Raw genomic sequence first — 20411 nt, 5'->3', positions numbered from 1 at the left:
CATATATGACTACTTGTCATTATGTTATCTCAAAGTGGGAAGACTGCTCAGAGGTCCTATGGCCCTCAGGTCACACAGCCTCTAATGAAGAGCTAGCCACTGGGTCCAGGTTGGGGTGCTTTGGGCTTCATGTAACATCATGCTCTGACTCAGGCCTAAATGTTAGGGGAACTTGTCTCCTATAGCCAGAAACCCGAAGGAGAAAGAAGGTGAGACTCAGGCATGGCACAACAGGGGTGAAAGATGTCATCAAAGACTATCTTCCTTCCATCTCTCTGGTCTTTAACAGATTTTTTTTCTAAGGCTGATTCCCCTTGTGATCAGAACATGGTTACAACCAGGGTCCAGAGGCAGCAAAAGACTGTTTATTCTTGTGCTTCTTTTTTTTTATGTTTATTTATTTATTTTGAGAGGTGGGGGGAGGGGCAAAGAGATCCCAAGCAGGGCCTATGCTGTTAGCACAGAGCCTGATGTGGGGCTCCATCTTGCAAACTGTGAGATCATGACCTGAGCTGAAGTCGAGAATCGGTGGCTTAACCAACTGAGCCTCCCAGGCACCCTTCTTGTGCTCCTTCTTAAAGAGGAAATTTTTTCCCAGGCCTCCTTCCAACCCCAAGCAGGACTCCCCCATCAAGAAGTTATATGCCCACTCCAAAATCAGTCACTGCTAAGGGGAGTGGGACACCCATAATTGGCTTGACTGAGGCATATTTTTGTCTCAAGAGGATAAACCTCTGGAGGGAACAAAAAGAATGTTCTAAGAAGTTAATTTTAGGTAGACAACAACACTGCCTCTTGTATTTATCATTCATGGAACACAGACAGTGGGATAGCCAGGTACCTAATATTGTCATCATACACAATGGAGTCGAGCAGTTTATGTAGCTTTAGGTGATGTTGTGGACTGAATGTTTGTCCCACCTTTCTCCCTCCCTCCAAATTCATATGTTGAAATCCTAATCCCTAATGTTATGGCATTAAGAGGTGGGGTCTTTGGAAGATGATTGGATTATGAGGATGGAGTCCTCATGAATGGAATTAGTGCCCTCATAAGAGAGACCCCACAGAACACTCTCATCCTTTTCCACCATGTGAAAACACAGTAAGAAGACAGACATCTCTAAACCAGAGAGCTGGTACCTTGATATTGAACTTCCATCCTCCAGAACTGTGAGACAAAAAATGTTCTTTGTTTAAGCCACCCACCTACGGTATTTTCATTATGGCAGCCCAAATAGACTAAGTCATGTAGGTTCAATCAAAACCCTCCGTTCGACTTTTTGTCACATTTTTCTCACTCTTGGATCTGAAATTATAGCTTCTCATCATTGTTATTATTGTCATCTAAAACTACTGAGCATTTACTATGTGCCAGACACTGTGAAAACCATTTTCCATAGATTCTCTCCTTTAATTTTTTATAACAGCCCTGTGAAGTAGGTACTATTATCCTCATTTTACAGTTAAGCAAATTATGGCCAAGAAAGGTTAAGTAAGTTGCCCAAATTTGCACAATTAGTAGAGGGGCCAGGACCGGAATCATGTTACTAAAATTCCAAATGAATCATCATTCATTCAAAAGATGAGGCTCCATGCTCTGTGCTAGGAATTGTGGTAAAGCAAGCAGATGCAGTTCTTGCTTTTAACACATCTAGAATTCTAATGGAAAAGAAAAATAAAAACAAATAGATTACATAAATTTTACAAAATTTTGCTAGGTGTTAAAAGAAAAAGGAATGAAGGAATGAATGAGAGCCTTTATTCATGCTGTGGTGATCAGAAGAGGCCTCTCTGTAAGGCAACTTCATGCTGAATCCTGAGCAATGAGTAAGAACTATGTAAAAGGTAAGGAAGGAAATATTCCAGGAAAAGGCCCTGAGGTGCAAAAAGCTTGGCACTTTTGACACATGAACAAAACCAGTGTAGCTGGAGCAAAGTGAGGAGGGAGACAGTGGCATCAGTGGTTTTAGAGAGGTAGGCAGGGGCTAGAATACTTGAGCCTTGGAGATCCCTTAAGAATACTGAGTTTTATTCTAGGTGCATTCTGACACTATTGAGGAGTTACAACCAGACAACTAATGTGATTATATTTGACTTTAAAACCTGATCATTCAAACTACTGTTTGGAGAATGGATAAGTTGGAGAAAGAGCAAATGTAAAGAGATCCGTGCGGAAGCTATTGCAGCCACTAGAAAAGCAGTGATGGGAAAAGGCAAGATGGTGGCTTAGGAGGACGCTGGGCTCACCGCACGTCCTGCTGATCACTTAGATTCCATCTACACCTGCCTAAATAACCCAGAAAACCGCCAGAGGATTAGCAGAACGGAGTCGCCAGAGCCAAATGCAGACGAGAGGCCCACGGAAGAGGGTAGGAAGGGCGGCGAGGCAGTGCGCGCTCCACAGACTGGCGGGAGGGAGCCGGGGCGGAGGGGCGGCTCGCGGCCAAGCAGAGCCCCCGAGTCTGGCTTGCAAAAGCGGAGGGGCCGGGCGGACTGTGTTCCGACAGCAAGCGCGACTTAGCGTCTGGGAGGTCATAAATTAACAGCTCTGCTCGGAAAGCAGGAAGGCTGGAGGACAAAGGGAGGGAGAGCTGCTGAGCCCCCTGACAACAGAGCTCAGTTTGGTGGGGAACAAAGGCGCTCGCCAGCGCCATCTCCCCCGCCCATCCCCCAGCCGAAATCCCAAAGGGAACCGGTTCCTGCCAGGGAACTTGCTCGCTCCGCGCAAACACCCAACTCTGCGCTTCGGCGGAGCCAAACCTCCGGCAGCGGATCTGACTCCCTCCCGCTGCCACAGGGCCCCTCCTGAAGTGGATCACCTAAGGAGAAGCGATCTAAGCCTGCCCCTCCTGCCCCCGAGCACCTTGCCTACCCACCCCAGCTAATACGCCAGATCCCCAGCATCACAAGCCTGGCAGGGTGCAAGTAGCCCAGACGAGCCACACCACCCCACAGTGAATCCCACCCCTAGGAGAGGGGAAGAGAAGGCACACACCAGTCTGACTGTGGCCCCAGCGGTGGGCTGGGGGCAGACATCAGGTCTGACTGCGGCCCCGCCCACCAACTCCAGTTATACACCACAGCACAGGGGAAGTGCCCTGCAGGTCCTCACCACGCCAGGGACTATCCAAAATGACCAAGCGGAAGAACTCCCCTCAGAAGAATCTCCAGGAAATAACAACAGCTAATGAGCTGATCAAAAAGGATTTAAATAATATAACAGAAAGTGAATTTAGAATAATAGTCATAAAATTAATCGCTGGGCTTGAAAACAGTATACAGGACAGCAGAGAATCTCTTGCTACAGAGATCAAGGGACTAAGGAACAGTCACGAGGAACTGAAAAATGCTTTAAAGGAAATGCATAACAAAATGGAAACCACCACAGCTCGGCTTGAAGAAGCAGAGGAGAGAATAGGTGAACTAGAAGATAAAGTTATGGAAAAAGAGGAAGCTGAGAAAAAGAGAGATAAAAAAATCCAGGAGTATGAGGGGAAAATTAGAGAACTAAGTGATACACTAAAAAGAAATAATATACGCATAATTGGTATCCCAGAGGAGGAAGAGAGAGGGAAAGGTGCTGAAGGGGTACTTGAAGAAATAATAGCTGAGAACTTCGCTGAACTGGGGAAGGAAAAAGGCATTGAAATCCAAGAGGCACAGAGAACTCCCTTCAGACGTCACTTGAATCAATCTTCTGCACGACATATCATAGTGAAACTGGCAAAATACAAGGATAAAGAGAAAATTCTGAAAGCAGCAAGGGGTAAACATGCCCTCACATATAAAGGGAGACCTATAAGACTCGTGACTGATCTCTCTTTTGAAACTTGGCAGGCCAGAAAGAATTGGCACGAGATTTTCAGGGTGCTAGACAGAAAAAATATGCAGCCAAGAATCCTTTATCCAGCAAGTCTGTCATTTAGAATAGAAGGAGAGATAAAGGTCTTCCCAAACAAACAAAAACTGAAGGAATTTGTCACCACTAAAGCAGCCCTACAAGAGATCCTAAGGGGGACCCTGTGAGACAAAGTCCCAGAGACGTCACTACAAGCATAAAACATACAGACATCACAATGACTCTAAACCCGTATCTTTCTATAATAACACTGAATGTAAATGGATTAAATGCGCCAACCAAAAGACATAGGGTATCAGAATGGATAAAAAAACAAGACCCATCTATTTGCTGTCTACAAGAGACTCATTTTAGACCTGAGGACACCTTTAGATTGAGAGTGAGGGGATGGAGAACTATTTATCATGCGACTGGAAGCCAAAAGAAAGCTGGAGTAGCCCTACTTCTATCAGACAAACTAGACTTTAAATTAAAGGCTGTAACAAGAGATGAAGAAGGACATTATATAATAGTTACAGGGTCTATCCATCAGGAAGAGCTAACAATTATAAATGTCTATGCACCGAATACCGGAGCCCCCAAATATATAAAACAATTACTCATAAACATAAGCAACCTTATTGATAAGAATGTGGTCATTGCAGGGGACTTTAATACCTCACTTACAGAAATGGATAGATCATCTAGACACATGGTCAATAAAGAAACAAGGGCCCTGAATGAGACATTGGATCAGATGGACTTGACAGATATATTTAGAACTCTGCATCCCAAAGCAACAGAATATACTTTCTTCTCGAGTGCACATGGAACATTCTCCAAGATAGATCACATACTGGGTCACAAAACAGCCCTTCATCAGTTTACAAGAATTGAAATTATACCATGCTTACTTTCAGACCACAATGCTATGAAGCTTGAAATCAACCACAGAAAAAAGTCTGGAAAACCTCCAAAAGCATGGAGGTTAAAGAACACCCTACTAACGAATGAGTGGGTCAACCAGGCAATTAGAGAAGAAATTAAAAAATATATGGAAACAAACGAAAATGAAAATACAACAATCCAAACGCTTTGGGACGCAGCAAAGGCAGTCCTGAGAGGAAAATACATTGCAATCCAGGCCTATCTCAAGAAACAAGAAAAATCCCAAATACAAAATCTAACAGCACACCTAAAGGAACCAGAAGCAGAACAGCAAAGGCAGCCTAAACCCAGCAGAAGAAGAGAAATAATAAAGATCAGAGCAGAAATAAACAATATAGAATCTAAAAAAACTGTAGAGCAGATCAACGAAACCAAGAGTTGGTTTTTTGAAAAAATAAACAAAATTGACAAACCTCTAGCCAGGCTTCTCAAAAAGAAAAGGGAGATGACCCAAATAGATAAAATCATGAATGAAAATGGAATTATTACAACCAATCCCTCAGAGATACAAACAATTATCAGGGAATACTATGAAAAATTATATGCCAACAAATTGGGCAACCTGGAAGAAATGGACAAATTCCTGAACACCCACACTCTTCCAAAACTCAATCAGGAGGAAATAGAAAGCTTGAACAGACCCATAACCAGCGAAGAAATTGAATCGGTTATCAAAAATCTCCCAACAAATAAGAGTCCAGGACCAGATGGCTTCCCAGGGGAGTTCTACCAGACGTTTAAAGCAGAGATAATACCTATCCTTCTCAAGCTATTCCAAGAAATAGAAAGGGAAGGAAAACTTCCAGACTCATTCTATGAAGCCAGTATTACTTTGATTCCTAAACCAGACAGAGACCCAGTAAAAAAAGAGAACTACAGGCCAATATCCCTGATGAATATGGATGCAAAAATTCTCAATAAGGTACTAGCAAATCGAATTCAATGGCATATAAAAAGAATTATTCACCATGATCAAGTGGGATTCATTCCTGGGATGCAGGGCTGGTTCAACATTCGCAAATCAATCAACGTGATACATCACATTAACAAAAAAAAAAGAGAAGAACCATATGATCCTGTCAATCGATGCAGAAAAGGCCTTCGACAAAATCCAGCACCCTTTCTTAATAAAAACCCTTGAGAAAGTCGGGATAGAAGGAACATACTTAAAGATCATAAAAGCCATTTATGAAAAGCCCACAGCTAACATCATCCTCAACGGGGAAAAACTGAAAGCTTTTTCCCTGAGATCAGGAACACGACAAGGATGCCCACTCTCACCGCTGCTGTTTAACATAGTGCTGGAAGTTCTAGCATCAGCAATCAGACAACAAAAGGAAATCAAAGGCATCAAAATTGGCAAAGATGAAGTCAAGCTTTTGCTTTTTGCAGATGACATGATATTATACATGGAAAATCCGATAGACTCCACCAAAAGTCTGCTAGAACTGATACAGGAATTCAGCAAAGTTGCAGGATACAAAATCAATGTACAGAAATCAGTTGCATTCTTATACACTAACAATGAAGCAACAGAAAGACAAATAAAGAAACTGATCCCATTCACAATTGCACCGAGAAGCATAAAATACCTAGGAATAAATCTAACCAAAGATGTAAAGGATCTGTATGCTGAAAACTATAGAAAGCTTAGGAAGGAAATTGAAGAAGATTTAAAGAAATGGAAAGACATTCCCTGATCATGGATTGGAAAAATAAATATTGTCAAAATGTCAATACTACCCAAAGCTATCTACACATTCAATGCAATCCCAATCAAAATTGCACCAGCATTCTTCTCGAAACTAGAACAAGCAATCCTAAAATTCATATGGAACCACAAAAGGCCCCAAATAGCCAAAGGAATTTTGAAGAAGAAGACCAAAGCAGGAGGCATCACAATCCCAGACTTTAGCCTCTACTACAAAGCTGTCATCATCAAGACAGCATGGTATTGGCACCAAAACAGACACATAGACCAATGGAATAGAATAGAAACCCCAGAACTAGACTCACAAACGTATGGCCAACTCATCTTTGACAAAGCAGGAAAGAACATCCAATGGAAAAAAGACAGCCTCTTTAACAAATGGTGCTGGGAGAACTGGACAGCAACATGCAGAAGGTTGAAACTAGACCACTTTCTCACACCATTCACAAAAATAAACTCAAAATGGATAAAGGACCTCAATGTGAGACAGGAAACCATCAAAACCCTAGAGGAGAAAGCAGGAAAAGACCTCTCTGACCTCAGCCGTAGCAATCTCTTACTCGACACATCCCCAAAGGCAAGGGAATTAAAAGCAAAAGTGAATTACTGGGACCTTATGAAGATAAAAACCTTCTGCACAGCAAAGGAAACAACCAACAAAACTAAAAGGCAACCAACGGAATGGGAAAAGATATTCGCAAATGACGTATCGGACAAAGGGCTAGTCTCCAAAATCTATAAAGAGCTCACCAAACTCCACACCCGAAAAACAAATAACCCAGTGAAGAAATGGGCAGAAAACATGAATAGACACTTCTCTAAAGAAGACATCCGGATGGCCAACAGGCACATGAAAAGATGTTCAGCGTCGCTCCTTATCAGGGAAATACAAATCAAAACCACACTCAGGTATTACCTCACGCCAGTCAGAGTGGCCAAAATGAACAACTCAGGAGACTATAGATGCTGGAGAGGATGTGGAGAAACAGGAACCCTCTTGCACTGTTGGTGGGAATGCAAATTGGTGCAGCCGCTCTGGAAAGCAGTGTGGAGGTTCCTCAGAAAATTAAAAATAGACCTACCCTATGACCCAGCAATAGCACTGCTAGGAATTTATCCAAGGGATACAGGAGCACTGATGCATAGGGCCACTTGTACCCCAATGTTCATAGCAGCACTCTCAACAATAGCCAAATTATGGAAAGAGCCTAAATGTCCATCAACTGATGAATGGATAAAGAAATTGTGGTTTATATACACAATGGAGTACTACGTGGCAATGAGAAAAAATGAAATATGGCCTTTTGTAGCAACGTGGATGGAACTGGAGAGTGTGATGCTAAGTGAAATAAGCCATACAGAGAAAGACAGATACCATATGGTTTCACTCTTATGTGGATCCTGAGAAACTTAACAGGAACCCATGGGGGAGGGGAAGGAAAAAAAAAAAAAAAGAGGTTAGAATGGGAGAGAGCCAAAGCATAAGAGACTGTTAAAAACTGAGAACAAACTGAGGGTTGATGGGGGGTGGGAGGGAGGAGAGGGTGGGTGATGGGTATTGAGGAGGGCACCTTTTGGGATGAGCACTGGGTGTTGTATGGAAACCAATTTGTCAATAAATTTCATTAAAAAAAAAAAAGAAAAGCAGTGATGGAAGGTGGCTATGGAGATGGAGAAAAGAAGATTGATTCAAGACATATTCTACCGGTAGAAATGGCAGGAATTGGATGGAATTGAATACAATGATAAGGGAAAGGAAGGAATGGAAGAGGATTCCAGTTTCTGGTTCCCAGAACTTGTGTTAAAGAGGGAGGCCCCTGGGGTGCCTAGGTGGCTCAGTTGGTAGAGCGTCTGACTTAGGTTCAGGTCATGATCTCACGGTTTATGAGTTCAAGCCCCATCAGGCTCTGTGCTGACAGCGCAGAGCATGGAGCCTGCTTCAGATTCTGTGTCTTGCTCTCTCTCTCTCTCTCTGCCCCTCCCCTGCTCATGCTCTGTCTCTGTCTCTCAAAAATAAATAAACATTAAAAAAATAAAAAAAAATTTAAAAAGATGGAGGCCACTGGGGGGTGGCAGAGCAGGTGGACAAAGGTAAGAGGACAAAGGTTTAGTTTGAGGCATACTAAGTTTGAGATGCTAGGTGTTGATTAGGTCATTGCATATATGATCTGGAACTGAAAAGTTTGCTGGAGATGTGTATTTGATCATACACATTTAAAGCCATGAGATTGTATTTAAAGCCATGAGAAGAGCTGGTTGCACCCAGGAAAATACTGAAGATAAGGGAAAACAAAGAGCCCAGAATACAAAATACACAAGGAATTAAAATGGAGCCATCAGAAAGCTAGGAGGAAAACTGTAAGAGTGAGGCATTAGCCAAGTCAGATACAGGAGTGTTTCAGGAAGGAAAGAGTGGCCAGTTATATTGTTTGTCGCTGAGGGTCAAGTATGATGAATCTGAAGTTATATACTGAAAGCACCCATCCATTGGCCAATACTTGGAATTTAAAATGACCCACATCAATAAATTTAAAAAATTAATTAAATTAAAAAATAAATGAAAAGAAAAAAAATTAAAGGCAAAAAGGCAATGAAAAACTAAGGAACCCTTTCAGATTAAGAGATGTTAAAGAAGCATTTATGACCTGAAATTTGATTCTGAGCCAGGGTAATAAAATCTATAAAAGGGGCAGTTGATAAAATTTGAATATAGACTTGAACTAGATAATATAATTTTATCAGTGTTAGATTTCTTGACTTAACAGCTTTTTTATGAGTAAAAGGATGTGATGTTTCCATTGATTCTAAATTGGTTCAGATAAGAATAAATACATACACTCATAGACACGTACACAAAATTATGGAATAAATGTGGCAAAATAAATACACTGACATGTATGTGTGTATGCATGATATATTTACATAGATATCAATAATATAAGTATATATTTACCAACATTATGTATCTCATATTTAATAGACACAAACACTTAATGAGAGTTTTTTTGTATCATCCTTGTAACTTTTCTTTAAGTTTTAAATAAAAAGTTACCAAACTATTGGGCAATGAAAAAATAAAAATAAATAAAATGACCCACCTCAAGACACATTATTATGAAATTCCATTACATCCCAGACCAAAAAATAAGATTCTGAAGTCATTCTTTGGAAGAGGAGAGAGAGGGGCAATGAGAACAAGCCACATACAAAAAAGTTGGATTCAAAATAACATAAAACTAATCTAGAGTACCATTAAAAGCTAAAATACAAATGGATAATGTTTTCAAAATTTCAAGGGAAAATGATTTCCAACATAGAACTATATTCATAGTCTAGTAAAAGTAGAAGAGTCTGTTTAGACATGAAACTTTATCTTTCATATATCCTTTTCCAGGGAGCTAAAGAAGGATGCTTTCCTACAAAATGAGGACATAATCAAAGAACAAATCCAAGAAAAGGGATAAGAAAAAAGGAGAGAAGTGAAGGAGATTCACAGAGTGGTAATAAAGGGAATTTCCAGGATAACAGTTCTACAGCAGGCTTAGAGGGTATTTATTCCCAACTGAGTAGCAGGTTTGAGGGCTCTAGGAGGTATTGGGGGTGGGGGGCAGTGTGGTGGCAATGGATAAACTACCTGGCATGACTTACCATATTGAATAAAGTTTTAGAAAGAAAGGAAATTTTGGGCTGAATGAGTAACAGATACACAGTAAATAACAAATGAAAACAAACAAACAAACAAACAATTGTCCATTCCAGTGTTAAGGAGCAATTTTCAGGGTGAAGAAAGATAAAATTATGACTGTAATACAAATGAAAAATGAACATGTGTCAAAGATATTATTTAACCCCTCACCTGAGGAGAGAAGTGGTAAAATGGTTCAACTGATACAAAGGGTGAATTCAAAGAGCAGAATTATGCATAAGGAAAAAGGAATTCTGAAATGAATTTACCAAGAGAAGCAAAATGGTCTATTTACAGGGCAATAATCAATTGCATTCATATTAGTTTTCTATTGCTGTGTAACAAATCACCACAAATTACACAGCTTAAAACAACACACATTTATGATCTCACACAGTTCTGTAGGTCAGAATTCTGGGTGGGTTCAGGTGAGTTCTCTGTTGACTCTTAGAAGGCCAAGATCAAGGTGTCTATTGGGTTGGACTCTTCTGTGGAGGATCTAAGGAAGAATCTGCTTCCAGTCTTATTCAGATTGCTGGCTAAATTTAATTCCATATGGCTATAGAACTGAGGACCCCATTTCCTTGCTGGCTGTCGACTGGGATTGCTGTCAACAACTAGAAACCCTTCTCTGGTTCTTGCACATGTGCTTTGCACATCTTCAAAGCCAGCAACTGCATGTCAAATCCTTCTGGTGCATTGAATCTTTCTAACTTCCCCTTCTGCCACTAGCTGGAGAAAACCCTCTACTTTAAAGGCTCATGAAATTAGGGTACATGGGATTAGATTGGACCCACTCAAATAATCTCCTCTTTGCTATGGAATATAACATAGTCACAGGAGCAATATCTCATCCACATGTGCTGCCCACACGCAAGGGGAGGAGGTTTTCTTAGGACATGGTCATCGGGGGACCATCTTAGAATGTGCTCACCACAGCACTCCACCATACATAACCATTTGTATTTCTGTGAATAATAGTAACATGCACTGTTATTAGTTTTCTACAACTGATAGAATTATTTAAAAAGATCAAAGATAATGAGACGCGAAGACAACCTAGATAGATGAGCTTCATGCACCAATCTTGTTTTGCCCATTTCGAAGTCTTTCATAATTTTTTCTGGCACCTGTTATATAAGAAAAATATATAGGGGCACCTGGGTGGATCAGTCAGTTAAGTGTCAGGATCTCATAGTTCATGAGTTTGAGCCCTGCCTTAGGCTCTCTCCTGACAGTGCGGAGCCTGCTTGGGATTCTCTCTCTCCAACCACCCCCCTCTCTGCCCCTCCCATGCTCACTCTCTCTAAATAAATAGGTAAATAAATAAATAGATAAATGTTTTTTTTTAAATAAAAATATAATTGTAACATACATGCCTCACTTTTGATCAATATTTAGGTAACTATTGGATATTCATGTAGCTAAAACTTGTGATGTGACCGTATCAATGACTATTTGTTAGGTTAACTTGGTTTTATAGAATAACAAAGGACTTGCAAAGACTATAGAGCCTTTAATATACATTTTTGTGTTTCCCTACCTGGAATCCCTACCCCTTTCTTCTAGTAATAGCACCCTGATTTTCATTTGGAGAGCCACTCCTTTTCCATTAACGTGAGTGGCACATGACCTAGACAAATGTGTGCATGCTAAGGATGAAATATTATCACAATGCAGATAAAGGATCAATCAACTCAGAATGACAAAGGCAAAAAGATTTTGGCACTGGGTGACAAAGGAGCTTGATTTTGAGGGATCATAAAAATGATAATACCTAGCATTTATTATGTAGTTGTCACATATCAGGCACTACTTTTCATGCTCTTCAAGCATTATCTCTTTTAATTCTTACAGTGCAAAAAAATAGAATTAGTATTACCTCACTTTACAAATGTGGAAACTGAGGCACAGATAAATTAATTAATTTTTCCAACATTACACAGCTAACAGGTGATAGAGACCATTCTCTCATGCTACACCATACTGATTTCAGAAAATAAAATCAGGGGCGCCTGGGTCGCTCAGTCAGTTAAGCGTCTAACTTCAGCTCAGGTCATGATCTCATGGTTCATGGGTTCGGGCCCCACATCAGACAGCTGTTCTGGCAGCTCAGAGCCTGGAGCCTGCTTCGGGTTCTGTGTCTCCCTCTCGCTCTGCCTCTCCCTCATGCTATCTCTCTCTCTCTCCCTCTCAAAAATAAAATAAAACATAATTAAAAAAAAAAAAGAAAAGAAAAGAAAATCAGCTTGGGGCACCTGGGTGCCTCAGTCAGTTGAGTGTTTGACTCTTGATTTCAGCTTGGGTTGTGATCCCAGGGTCATGGGATCAAGCCTTACATCAGGTTCCACACTGAGAGTGGAACTTGCTTAAGATTCTCTACTTTTTGGGGCGCCTGGGTGGCGCAGTCGGTTAAGCGTCTGACTTCAGCCAGGTCACGATCTCGCGGTCCGACTTCAGCCAGGTCACGATCTCGCGGTCCGTGAGTTCAAGCCCCGCGTCAGGCTCTGGGCTGAGCCTGGAACCTGTTCCCGATTCTGTGTCTCCCTCTCTCTCTGCCCCTCCCCCATTCATGCTCTGTCTCTCTCTGTCCCAAAAATAAATAAACATTGAAAAAAAAAATTTTTTTTAAAAGATTCTCTACTTCTCTCCCTCTGGTGCTCTTCCCCACTTTCCCAGAAAGAAAGAAAGAAAGAAAGAAAGAAAGAAAGAAAGAAAAGGAAAGAGAGAAGGAAAAAGAGAAGGAAAGGAAAAGAAAGGAAGGGAAGGGAAGAGAAGGAAAGGGAAGGGAAGGAAAAGAAATCAGCTTGTGGAAAAATAACTTCACTCACAGAATAAAGCAAACCATTTTCACATACTGAGAATGACCAAAGAGTTTCCAAGGTCCTCCTTCCTTGCCCTGACCTTTGGTACCTAGGGGTGCACTTCATAACCCCCAGGAGAAACCTCTAAGTCTTAAATACATTGGGCCTCTATTCTGTTGAAGATTCAAACTTGGATGTCTATCAGAACCACCTGAAAGGCTTCTGACTGCTGGGCCCCACCTCCAGAGTTTCTGATTCAGTAGGTCTAAGGACAGAGTCCAAGAATTTGTATTTCCAACAAATTCTCAGATGCTGCTGCTATTTCTGGTCAGTAACCTACCTACATTTGAAGAACACTGGCCTACGATATGAGTAATAGCAGTATAGGCAATCTGGGCTCGGTCCCTACCCACCTCGTTCTTTGCTTCCAAACCTAAAGAACAGCCACAGTGACAAACTGGTGTGGTTATTGGCGGATCACCCAGGGACAGAACCACCAAGTAGAGAAGCTGGCTTGGGGAAGATCTCACCAGAGCTGATGGAGAGAAATTCAATATCTGTTTGAAATGAAATTAGGTTAGGTCTTGCCTCTCTGTATCGGGAGGAAGGAAAAAAAATCTAATAACATGGGGGAAAATATGTACTTTTTTGCAACTGTGAACCGATTCCTTGGTATCGCCAGAAAGTCATTCTTAATAATCATGACGCTTTATATTTCTATGGCAGTCTTTCCTAAAGAATTTTAAAGTTACTGACAGAACCCATGAACCTTCCAAAACCTCTAAGAGTTTTCTGGGTGTTGTTTGATTGGTCTTTCAAAAAAATGAACCATACAAAAACTTGGTTTTCTTCCCAGGTTCTACAAGAAGGGAAACATTTTAGGATGCCTCGTATGTTGTATGTTTCCTGTTGCTTTCAAATGGCCCAGCTTGAAAACCTATAAATGCTATCTTGTGGATCTTAATTGGAAATATTTATTTCATATTGTTTTTCTCCATGACTTTAAATTTTATTTCCATGTAACTCTGACCACTGAATACATACTAAAAATGTGTGTTTAAAAAAAAAAAAGCTACTTTTAGGGATTAAAAAAACTTAACATCTATTGAACTATTCATTGTAGACTAAGAAGGGAATGTTCATCAAAAGCTGCTAACTTCATCCTCTTTGGAAAAGTTTGGACTATAATATTTCAAAATTCAAGGGTGGTGAGTGTAGACATTTAATGAAAAGACCCAGAACTAGGGTTGACTAGAGAATAAAATCCACACAATACAGAAAAATTTCTTATGACTGAGTTGTAAAAATAATACAATGGATCAAACGCTTTGCACCACAGGGTTTTTTCACACCCTCTGGGGAAATTGCCAAAATTACTTAAAAATATGGTAAATCAAAGTTGGTTATCCATCAGCCTTACAAACATGTCTTTCACCGCTTCTAATCTCATACAGATGTGGCAAGACTATTGACGATTGGGTTCAACACACTTGGACCTTGCTTAAAAAGAAAGCAGGATTACAAATTTTTTTGAATTTCTGCCACCTACTGGCGACTCAACGTGCTAGAATTGAGCACAGGGTAATATCGCTTCCTGTTGGAGGCTGGTTATGGCCTTCATCTGGAGGATAGTTAATTAGCACATGCTTTAACTGCTCTTCAGCACATGCAGTTGATTTAGTGAGAAAACAGGGTGAACTGAGTTGTTTGGGGGCTAGCTTCCAGGCCCCAGAGCAACCCTTAACCATCCCTGCTTGGTAGACCTGATTACAAAGTAAACTTGGCATTTTTGGATTCCTTTCCCTCGTGGTGTGAATCATATGGCTTCAGTGCTGGTGAGTGGTGTTCAGAAGGCACTGCTGTTTGCACATGTGTTGCATAGCCCTTAGCAGCAAGGCTGGTGCCTTGATAGGTGTAATTCTAGAAGACAAATAGTGTGTGTTTGTGGACTGCAACAAAATGAATCTGAATATTGATTTGTATGGCATCTGGAATACATTCTGGAAAGTTCTTGGGGGAGAATGGGTAACGGTTTGGGATTGCCACCCTGTTGCATAGGGCCAGGATAGACGGGGGAGATATTTCAGCTTGAATTATCGTCTAGTTTTTGATGTTAATTTTGACAGCTGAAACCTAGGTTCTTGGATAATCTCCTCAAATCTGTTCTTTAACAACAAAATAACCTACACAGAGCACCCTCTTGGTCTTAACCTCGTAATTCCTATGGTCCTGTTTTATCATTTCTAGGTGTGCCAAACTTTGCTTCAAAGAGTTCATTTCATTCCAAGGGGCAACCAGAAAGGGATCAAAGACTTTACTTCATTTTGCAAAGCCCAAGCTGGAGAGTTTATTACACCGAGTCAATCTCCCTTTGAAGATTGCTATCTGTGAGTGTGAAACTTGAGTCCCAGGAGAGGCACATGAGAAAAACTTTGGGGCAGCCACCAGACAGGAAGGTGTCATTTATACTGAGATGGGAAAACAGAGTCAGGGATGCTGGAGAAGATCAAAAGGTTGAAGGTACGTTGGACATATGGCAAAGAGTAACGGCCATCTGGAAAAGTGGATATTGTAATGGGGCAAGCAACAATCAGAAAAGAGAGGTGAAATTAAAAAAGAAATTAAAGGCCAAGAAATACATTGAGTGATATACCAGTGAGCATGTTTGAAAAATAAGGGCTGTTAAGGGTAAAAGTCCCAGCTCTGTGGTCCAGCTATATTAAATTTCTTTCCGTTCTGCAAGTGTGATATGCTGTCTGTAGCCTCTATGCCTTCATGCATGGCCTTCTCTCTGCGGGAATATTGTTCTCTCCCTGACCTCCTACATTTTCTTTTCACTCAACCAACTCCTCCCACTTATTGTTCAGGTCTCAGCTTAAGTCCCTCTTCCTCTGAAAGTCCAAGGAAGTCCCTTCTAGACCTAAGTGAGTTACTCCAGCTCTCACAGGGGAGCACTGCCTTTACCGTAGGACTTCTCACACTTCCTCTTACTTTAAGTTTTCACTTCCTGAGAGCTCTATGCTCAATCATGGTGGGAACTTATCTGTCCCACTTCCACTGCTACTACAACCTCGGCACCCAGCACAATACCCACAATATGGTATATTGTTGATTCTCATATCTGGAATGAAGAATAATTAAAAATAGATTGAGTGGTCCAGCCGAGTTATCCATTTTGAAAGAGCATTCTGTTAGGGTGCTTGAGTGATTCAGTCGATTGAGTGTCTGACTCTTGATTTCAGCTCAGGTCATGATCTCATGGTTCATGAGCCCATGTTGGGCTCCTTGCTGACAGCACAGAATCTTCTTGGAATTCTCTCTCTCCCTCTCTCTGTGCCCCTCCCCCCCAACTCTCTCTCTCAAAATAAATAAACTTACAAAAAAGAAAGTAAGAAAGAAAGAAAGAGAAAGAAAGAAAGAAAGAAAGAAAGAAAGAACATCCTGTCAATTTGCCCTCTCTTGCACAACTCTTTTCACTAGTGAGCAAAGCTGAAGACTGACATCATCCTGGTGCCAGAGAGAGTAGGCAGGGGGAAGAGCAAAGAGAGAGGGAGAGACAGAATCCCAAGCAGGTTCTGCACTGTCAGCATGGAGCCCAACAAGGGGCTTGATCCCATGAATTTTGACATCATGACCTTGACTGAAAGAGTCAGATTCTTCATCTACTGAGTCACCCAGGTGCCCTGTCCCTCAGTTTGTGATTGCAGTAGGACACTAGGGCAAGAATGCTGGTGATTTGTACAAATCATAACTGTTCCTCTCCCTTCGGGCTGGAACAAGGACATTCCCTCATGTAAGGTGAAGTTTATGGCCTTCTTTACATATGTTTAAAAATGTATAGAATCAAATACTATCACTATATATTTTTTTAAGTTCCATCAGTTTAATAACGATTTTAAATGGAGTTGACTGAGAGTGGTTGCCAGCATCTCCCCCAGGGAATGGACCCTATGTACCAGCGAAATATCTTCTTAGAACCCCAACAGAGTGAACAGATAGTTATTTTGCTAGAATAGCTTTCTATTGAAAATTTAGCTCAGATCCTGTACAGATGTTAAAGTTAAGGAGAGGACAGGAAGTGGAAGCACTGGGGTTTTGCTGTGTGTTGATGCTGATATGGGACACTTTTGAGGGTGCATCCTTTTGTCAATGTGCAGTTTTACAAATAGTTTAGAATATTTTATTTACTTATTTTGAAAGAGAGAAGATGGGAGCAGAGGAGGGCCAGAGAGAGAGGGAGAGAGAATCCTAAGCAGACTCCCCACTGTCAGCACAGAGCCTGATGGGGGGCTCGAACGCACAAATGGTGAGATCGTGACCTGAGCAGAAATCAAGAGTCAGATACCCAGCCAAATGAGTCACCCAGGCGCCCCTAGAATAGATTTCAAAATCAAGTATTTCCCAAGCTTTGTGAAACCACTGAATACCTCTGCAATATAGATTTGAAAAATGACTCTGTGCCAGAGTTCTCAATGTTTCACCCATATCAACACTTCTACTCTCCAGAACAACCCCATGAGGCAGATACTAGTATCCTGATTTTATAGACAAGGACGCTGAGGCACAGAGAGGTTATGTAATTTACTGACAGCTAGTAAGTAGTAGTACCCAGATTAGGAAACAAAATCTGGCTCCATTCATTCATTCTCCTAACAAACATTTATTGAGTGTCTGCTATGCGCCAGGCACTGTTTTAGGCCATGGGCACACCACAGTGAAGCAAATAGACAAAATCCTTGCCCTGTGAAGCTTCTCTTATGGCAGAGCCTTCCATGTCAGCATGCTCCCTCTTACCTACTACCCTGCCACTGCTCCCCTCTCTAACTGGTCACCCTGGGCTCTGTGGGAAAAGGGCGGGGTGATGAGAAAGCCAGAGTCAGGAACAGGTTCCTGGACTGACACCAGAAAGGAGAGTAGCAGTTGACAAGGAAGGTGTGGGGGAAGGGCACTGCAGGCACAGGAAACAGATGGGAAAACCTGGGGCCCATGGCATCCCAGCGTCCCCACCATTCTCCCCACAGTTGTCCTAGCCCCGCAAAGAGGTCAAAGTCATGCCTAAAGTGGATGCAGGTGTGCTTTCTATTTTAGAGAGGTTAATACTCTTCTGGCCTTGACTTTCCTTCTTGGTATTTTGTTGTCCATCATCACCACCAGGCCTGCTTCCTACATCCTGTCTGCTCTACTTGGGGTGTCCATCCACCTGAATGAATTTCAACTTCTGATCTTCTTGCTTCCTTCTCCAGTTTATGACTCCTCCTCTTTTTTTTTTTTTAAGTTCCATCAGTTTAATAACAATTTTAAAAACCCCAAAATGGAAACTGAGGGAACAGGGAAGAGGGGTCAGGTTCACAAGAAGCCTTGTTCATGGCCCAGACCTGGCTCAGGGCCCCCTGGCATTTGCTGTTGCAGCTGTTCTTGGAAGGAGGGGGCAGTAGATGTCCTGTGGGAGCCACCAGTCAGCTGGATGGAGGACCCTTATTTCCTCTGGGGTATGCTCAGTATTGTGTGCCCCATGTTTTGTCCTACAGGCCAGAGAAGGTATCAGTGGGTTTGTAACAGTCAACCAGCAGCTCAATGACCCTGGCAGCCCTGGTATCATCACTCTTCGTGAACCCTAAGAGTTCACCCAAATCAATCTCCAATTCCAGGATCTCTTCTTCCTGGTGGTCGTAGAGGCCAGTGAGCTGCCCCAGAATTCACTCCTCCAGGTCGAGGCACTTCCCCAATTCCTTGTGGTCTTGCTTGACCAGTGACCTTCCCTTGGTGCCCCACTGGGCCCTTGTGGTCCGTGGCTAGAGCCCTCACCTGCAGCCCCAGGTGGGCCCTGAAGGTAGATGCAGGGCTCTGGGTCACAACTGCCTGGCCAGGGAGCCAGGACCACCAACACCACTCCCCCATTCCTACACACCCCCACCCTCTCCACCACACCTACCCCTGCCCCTGCCACCCTGTGGAGCTTCTATCTGCCAATGCCATGCTGCCCTTTGGGCTGGAAGCCGCCACCTCTGGGATGCCTGCCACCTTCAGGATGCCCACCAGCTGGCTCTGGGCCACTGGCTCAGGTTAGTTTGTGGGCTCAGCTCCATGGGGCTCCACGGGCTAGGTGGTGCCAGGGATGCCCAGAGATGGAAGCAGCTTGTGAAGCTCCCAGGGCATGGCAGGGCACACCTGCCTTTTGATCCCCCCTCTTGATTCTTATTCCATGTCTTTTCTGTGCAAGAGGATGCCATTCTCTCCACACTCATCCTTATGTTCCCAGATTAGATGCAACTTTCCTGATGCATGTAACATTTGAGTGCCTGCAAGTGCCAGGCACACTTCAAGCACTGGCTACTACGAAAAGCTGAAAGATGCCACCACCACCACCACCCCGCCAAAGATGTCTATATGCTAACTCCTAGAATCTATGATTGCCACCTTATATGGCAAACAGAAGACAACAGGTGAGTGAACTAAGGATCTTGAGATGGGGAGATGATCCTGGATTATTTGAGTAGGCCATAAATGCCACATCTGTACTATTATAAGGGGGAGACAGTGGGAGATTTGACACACACAGAGGAGGAAGGCATGGTTTTAGGTTTCAGTTCCTGCTGTGAAAACAGAGCAGAGAGAGTCTTGAAGATGCTGTCCTTGAAGACTGGACACACTGGACACAAGGCCACAAGCCACAGAAGGCTGGTAGCCACCAGCAGCCGGAAGAGACAAAGAAAGGATTTTCCCCCAGAGCCTCTGGAGGGAGTATGATCCTGACTTCCGGCTTTTGGCTTCTAGAACTGTGAGAGAATAGATTTCTGTTGTTTTAAGCTACCAATTAGTGGTCATTTGTTACAGTATCATCAGAAAACTAACACAGTGTCCTTTCTCTGGGTCCTTCCTAGACCTCCCCAGGCCATTTCTATGGGTGTGCATAGTGCCCCACATCTTCAATACCAGCTAACACGTTGCATATTACCAGCATGTTTCCATGCCGTCCATTGGACTACACACTCCTTGAAATCAAGAACAGGCACCTTGTTTGTTCATCTTCATATATCCCCAGCATTTCATATTGTAGCCAGCATGTAATAGATACTCAAGAGATTTTTGTTAAGTAAATGAATAAGCTATCACAGAGCATTGTAGTATTATTTAAGTTTTTTTTTTTTTTAATATGTGAAAGCATTTCTTTTCCAATTAGTTTTGTAAGAACCATGGTTTTATGTAATCTGTGGTGCAAAGCACAATATGGCACACTGTTTCTAGTCAAAGGATAGCACACAGGTTTCATCTCTCATGGTTTTGTAAATGTTGCCCAGATACTCAGTGCAACAGGATGCCTTAGACAATAATGTCTGTTATAGATGTGATCATAGGGAGGGGTGGTATATGGACATAGACTTTGCCATTCCTGGCCTGTTTTTGTCCTGTGGATAAGATCTCTTG

Source organism: Prionailurus bengalensis, chromosome D1 (genome assembly GCF_016509475.1).
Source record: "Prionailurus bengalensis isolate Pbe53 chromosome D1, Fcat_Pben_1.1_paternal_pri, whole genome shotgun sequence".
Taxonomy (NCBI): domain Eukaryota; kingdom Metazoa; phylum Chordata; class Mammalia; order Carnivora; family Felidae; genus Prionailurus; species Prionailurus bengalensis.
This window is presented reverse-complemented; position numbering follows the sequence as displayed.